We start from the raw sequence: 6206 nt of genomic DNA, 5'->3' as shown, positions 1-6206 counted from the left end.
GTTCTAGTTGACCTGAAAGATGCTCTGCTATCCGAAATCATGTGACGTGTGAAGCTGGTTGAGGTGGTTAAGTTGGTAAAATTAAGGCCACGAAGGCATAAATCATTCAGCGAGGGACGTGAGGTTGTAGAAAACTGCATGCAACTCGCCTATCCACCAGTCTTATGGTAGTGACAATAATATCGGAAAAATGAAGGAAATTGCGTTCTAAAGTCGTTGTGTAGACGTTACAGAGATAGCAAGGACTGTTAGCATCTCTTATTGGTTGATGTTTGGAGTAAGAAGCACATCACCGTCAGTTTCGCAGGCCTGAATTGTTTGCAAAAATGCGACGAAAAGGGAAGCTTACCAAGCTAATCACCAAACATTCACCGGAAGCGCATTACTACTGGGTAGGTTTATGAATATAGCGTCGAAGTTGTCAAATAATTCGGCGATAACGCGGTAAAATTTGAAGGTTTGAGGTTTCTCTTTATCTTTTTCTTATTGTTGTTTTTTTAACCAGTCCGGGTCAAATTTGATTCCAGTGAGCGTTGGCTCTTGCCTTCACAAACTGACCCAGCTTGCTTTGTATCACTTTACTGTGTTGCTTCAACTGAAGAGACGTTTATACATGATAAATCCCGATCTTAAATTGATCAGCTGGGGACCTCCTGCGTCTTTTGTACTTGCTTTGAACACTTGCCTCTATTTCAAAATCCAGTGCCATTTGGCTAAAGTCCATGACCCGATGAGAGAGCAAACAGATGTTATCAGCTTAGTCGAGGTGTTTAGGAAAGATGCCTTAGTCCACTGAAATGCTCCAGGTTTTCCGGACAGGGCAGCATGAAAAACGTCACCAATTGCCAGAAGAAATAGTATTGGTGACAAGATGTAACTCTGACAGACTTCGTTTTTGATATTAAATTCTTCTGAAATTCTACTTGACATTTGACATTTGGCGTCACTATATGTCGTCCTGATATAGTTAATAATAATGATAATAATCGTTGGCAGAACATTCCATATTGCATCAGGGCCTTGAAGTGTGTTAGAGCACTTCATTCAAGACCGTAACGGTACATTACAAAACATTGTAGGAGGCAATGTGGCCAGCATTGCGCTCGCCCGAGATTATTACCCTGATTTGTCTCAGGTACTCATTCACAGCTGAGTCGACTGGTATCCGACGTCAAATCACGATACAAATCCCACTGCCGCCAGTGAGTTTTGAACCGCGACCTTCCGTACGACGTATAGTTATTAGTTTGCCGAAATTCCTCTATTGCGAAGGGTGCGCCAGATATTCCCTGTGTTTACGTTATAGATGACAAGCAAGTGCAGCGAAGGTTAGACTCCGCACACTGTTGTAAAATGATCAGTAAGGTGTTGATGTGGTCAATGCAGGAGGATTCCGAGCAGAAACATGCTCGCTCTCTGTCGACCAAACTTTCGAGATGTTTCCTGATGCGTTCCAGGATTATGTTTTCCATTTTGTTTGCGACGGCCGGGAGCTCGCAGAAACCCTTCCAACTCTAATATTCAAAACGGATGCCCTTCTTTGGAATTTCTGATTCTCAAGATTTCGGTAGGAGTAGAAATAGAAGATCTACAAAAACTGCAGGTGCAGTCATCAATAACTTTGCGGGGAGACCGTCGAACCCAGAGCCTTACCCTGCTTGGATACACAGTGAACTTCCTGGGATTTAGCTCGGTATCGGAGTTCGAGCGCAATCACTCGCTGCCTTTAACCACTTCCATTCATCGATCCGCTTCCACAATTTCGCATTCAGTAGATCTTATGACGCGTCGATGTCAGTCACATGTCTGAGCAAGGGGTTATCAGAGCCCACCTTGGAATTCAGATCACCTATCACGATCCCAGTGTCACCTTTAGGAGGCCTCCCTTGGACTGCACTTAATTGCTCGTAGAAAGCATCCTTCTCCCCTTAATAAGAAGTCTCCGTTCGTATGTAGTATTGTACAGTTGTGATGCTCCTTAACCTGGAACGGAATCTTGTAGTTAGAAGTTTACTAGAAACCGGCTCCCAGGTCAACAGAACGCGCCTTGCGGTAAACGTCAAAAGTAACCCGACACAGGCTTCGCGTCTGCTACCACTAGGCTTTCCAGAGTACATAAGTACAATGTCCAGCTTATATCGTTGGAATTTCCGTTCGAGTTGGAGATAGTGGGTATTCTGAGCATTCTCGTTACTGTTGTTGAGGAGCGTGCGCGTATTTCAGAAACCAATCATAATTGTTGACGTAGTAATAAAGTTTCAAAATTAGGAGATTGCTAGCACACAAAGTCCTCGCTTCTTTAGACAAGCAGGGTAGGCTTAAGCCCCACTTACAGAGCCAGAGTATATTTACGCTTAAGGACTCAAACCTCAAAGCTCAATTCTTAGTCCAGCTCGACTTCCGGAAATCCTGCAGAGTGGCATCCTCTATATGAGTTGGACGATGAAACCTTCTATATCAGTTCATGAGTGGATTGCTGCGATTACTTTCGTGGGATCGGATTATCAAATTAATATCACAGATTTTAGCCATCATGGATGGCGTCTTTCTCTACAGAATTTTCGTTGACCTACATACGTGAAAAGTGTCTGCAATACTTTTGCCCTCATCTGAATATTACGTTCTCTTGATCCCTGAAAAGAAAATGACTCCCCATTCGATATTTTTCTGTTTGAAATGGACAGCGCAACATTTAAAAATTCTTTTCGCTCAGTTCGTTCTCGAACTCATCCGTTGAATCTTTCATAATCTTCAATCTACGAAAAGAGGGAAAAACATATTCTATGGATTTCATTGTATATTCTAGCTGAGCAAAGCCACTTCACAGCTGCAAGACCAAAAGATAGAGATACAGATATACAGCTCAGCACACTCTCTAGGTTACACCAGAGTATTGTTCAGTGGTTTTTCCTTGCCACTTTTTTTAGCGTCACTATTGTCCTTTATGTTATCCTCCTGTGTTTTGTCGCTTGTGGCAGCAGAGGAAAAACATGTCAGCGAGATGAAATTCTGGGAAACTATTTACGGTATGGGAGTGGACTGATTCTCTGTAAGCTTGGATTGTAGTTGTTGGCGGATGTGTAAAAATTTTTCCGACACTAATATTGTATTATGCTACAAGGACAATGTGCAGTGTGAAGGAAGAATGTACAACTTCGCTAGTTGAGGACGCTATCTAGCTTTCAATTTTCGCATTGTGGACCGTTCTAATATAATAAATGGGATAAGGTAGACATAATCACAAATGGGTATTTAGGGATCAAGTTTTGGCTATCATCTTTTTACCTCTTTGTTTTTGGTGAAAATACTAGTATGGACTAGGTAGGTTGTGTAGAAAGGTTTTCGCTTATGAGTATCACCCTCCAAGGTCACGATGAAAGCTTTATGAATGTACCGCAGTATGACTTTATGGGTTCTCGGTATGGAAGTCACAACACTGATAGTTCCTTAAGTTTAAATTAGCAATTTTCAAATTAGTGAAACTGTCAATTATTATTAACTTATTAACTCTATGCCAGAAAAATTTTAGGCCACGCGATATTTTCGGTGAGGGGGGGCTTTTTCTGGAAGGAGGCGATGCAGCGGTTCATAATATGGGGGATTAAAAATACATTTAAAGTTTTCCCTGCTTTTCGTAAGAGACGACTAAAAGGGATATAAATTTGTGGGCTAGCAACCTACAAATTTTGAAACTTTACTACTGTCAAAACGTCAACAACGCCTCGGATAGGGACAAACCTCACCGCAACGACCTTTGGCTATCGAAAACGGACTATGATTGGTTTTTGGAGTGTGCGCGCGTAACTTGATAGCGGTGGTGAGGGTTTCCAGAATGTTCATTTCTGTCATCTTGAACGGGAATTCCAGCGATATAAGTTGAACATTCTAGGCCTAAGCGAAGTAAGACGGTCTGACTCTGGAGAGTACTCCTCTCCCTCTTGCCACACTACTGGTAATGTGCTTTTGTACTCTGTAAAGTCAAGTGGTAGCAGATGCAAATCCCATGTTGGGTTGTTTTCGACGGCTACCGCAAGGCGTGCTCTCTTGACCTGGCAGCTGGTTTTTGACAGATACCTAATTGCAAAATGCTGGCCTAGGTGAAGAAGCATCACAATTGCACAGCGCTTTGCACCAACGGAGACTTCCGATATAGTGGAGAAGGATCTTTTCTACGAGCAACTAAATGCAGCCCAGGGGAGTCTTCCTAAAGGTGACATTGTGATCGTGATGGGTGATCTGAATGCCAAGGTGGGCTCTGGCAACAACTTGCTCGGAGATGTGATGGGATACACGGTTTTGGCGACCGCGACGGTAATGGTGGGAAGTTCGTGGATTTCTGCAACTTCGACCACATCATCATTGGTGGCACCTTGTTCGAGCGCAGAGCCTGCCATAAGGCCAGTTGAGTTTCAACTGGCCGATGCTGGACGAGCAATCAGAGTGACCATTTCACGATCAGCAGCAGATTTAAGAGTTGCTTGTTGGATGTGCGTAAGAAAACAGGGGCTGACATCGGCCTCGAAAGGGATCATCATCTGATGGTCGCTTACGTTTGCTTGCATTGGACCATCATCAAAAGTGCTCTTTTTTCCGGTGGTGTATAGGTTGTCGGTTAAGTCACGAATGGGTGTCATAAGAAGCGAATCGATGAATGGAATGGGTTGAAGGCTCTATTGACCGCTACGCGTGATGGCAGGCGTGACGCGCTTGAACTCCGATACCGAGCAAAATCCCAAGAAATTCGACGTAATGTAGTCTATGACAAGAGAAAATTTGTTATTGCGCTAGTCAGGGAAGCAGAAGATGCAGCAATCGGTGATCGGTTTCGCCATTTGGCTCTATCGAATGCCTGATCTGGGTGCAATCTCGAGGCTTTCAAATCCCCATGCAGCGTATTAAGCCACCGTTGTTTAGGCCTGCCTTTTGGTCGTTTACCATCGACTTCGAAGTTCAGACCAATCTTGGCAAGTGAATTCTCGTTAGCACGAATTGCGTGACCATACCAGACGCCTCTCTCGCAACTTTTCCACGATCGGTGCAACCCCATAACGATCGCGAATACCCTCATTTCGGATGTGATCAAAGCGTGTCATGCCACTAGTCCAACGTAACATCTTCGTCTCCATTACGGCAAGACGCCGTTCATTGTCTTTTATAGTTGGCCAACACTCAGAACCATAGAGAGTGACAGGACGGACAACATTGCGGTAAATTTTAGATTTGAGACGTTCGTTGATACGGCCATCACAAAGAATACCAGTTGTAGAACGCCACTTCATTCAGGTTGCGTTAATGCGTGAAACAATTTCATAATGCAATTCTCCATTGGCTGATAGCGTTGACCCGAGGTATTTCAATCGCTCAGTTCTGGGCAGATCACTGCCGCTGACAGTGATTGTGCCTGTTTCATGGGGATTGGTCGTCAAAAATTCAGTTTTGTTTAAATTCAATCTGAGACCGTGTTGCATGAGGCGATCATTCCATTTTCGGACAAGTTGCTAGAGATTTTTGCTATCAGACGCTAGGAAAACATCATCTACATAAAGCAGTGTGTCGGGCGCTGGACGTTGGATATCCCGTGTGACGGTGTCCATAATAAGAACAACGAGGAGTGGTGAGAGGGGGCTTCCTTGATGAATACCAACAGAGGCACGAAGCGGTTTTGATACACCCGCCATACTTCGAACTTTACTTTTCGGATCCTGGCAGAGCAATTGAACCCAGTGCACCAGTTCTTCTGGCACTAAGTGTTGTCGTAAAGCATACCAGATGAGTTCGTGTGGTACACGGTCAAACGCTTTCTCTAGATCCAGAAATGCAATGCAAAGAGGGTTATGCTTCTCATGGTGTTTCTCCATGAGTAACCGCGGAGCGTGTACTGCGTCAGTAGTTCCACAGTTTTTGACAAATTCGCCTTGATTTACGATTCTTTCAACGATTTCGCGAATACGGTTGTCAAGAATGCGTTCAGAAATCTTTATGGTATGGGAAAGTAACTGGATCGGACGGTAATTTGAACATTCTGCTGGACTACCTTTCTTTTTCCATATTGGAACAGTAGTACTTTCTTGCCAGTCAGATGGCGTTCTTACTTCCTGAATAACACGATTAAAGAATTCATTGAGTCACAGTGTTGGGTCCCAGCTATTCGCTTTCCAGAGCTCAGTTGCGATGTTGTCAGGTCCTGTGGCTTTTCCCGATTTCAT

Source organism: Hermetia illucens, chromosome 3 (genome assembly GCF_905115235.1).
Source record: "Hermetia illucens chromosome 3, iHerIll2.2.curated.20191125, whole genome shotgun sequence".
Lineage (NCBI taxonomy): Eukaryota > Metazoa > Arthropoda > Insecta > Diptera > Stratiomyidae > Hermetia > Hermetia illucens.
The sequence above is the reverse complement of the archived record's forward strand: the minus strand, read 5'-3'. Positions refer to the sequence as shown.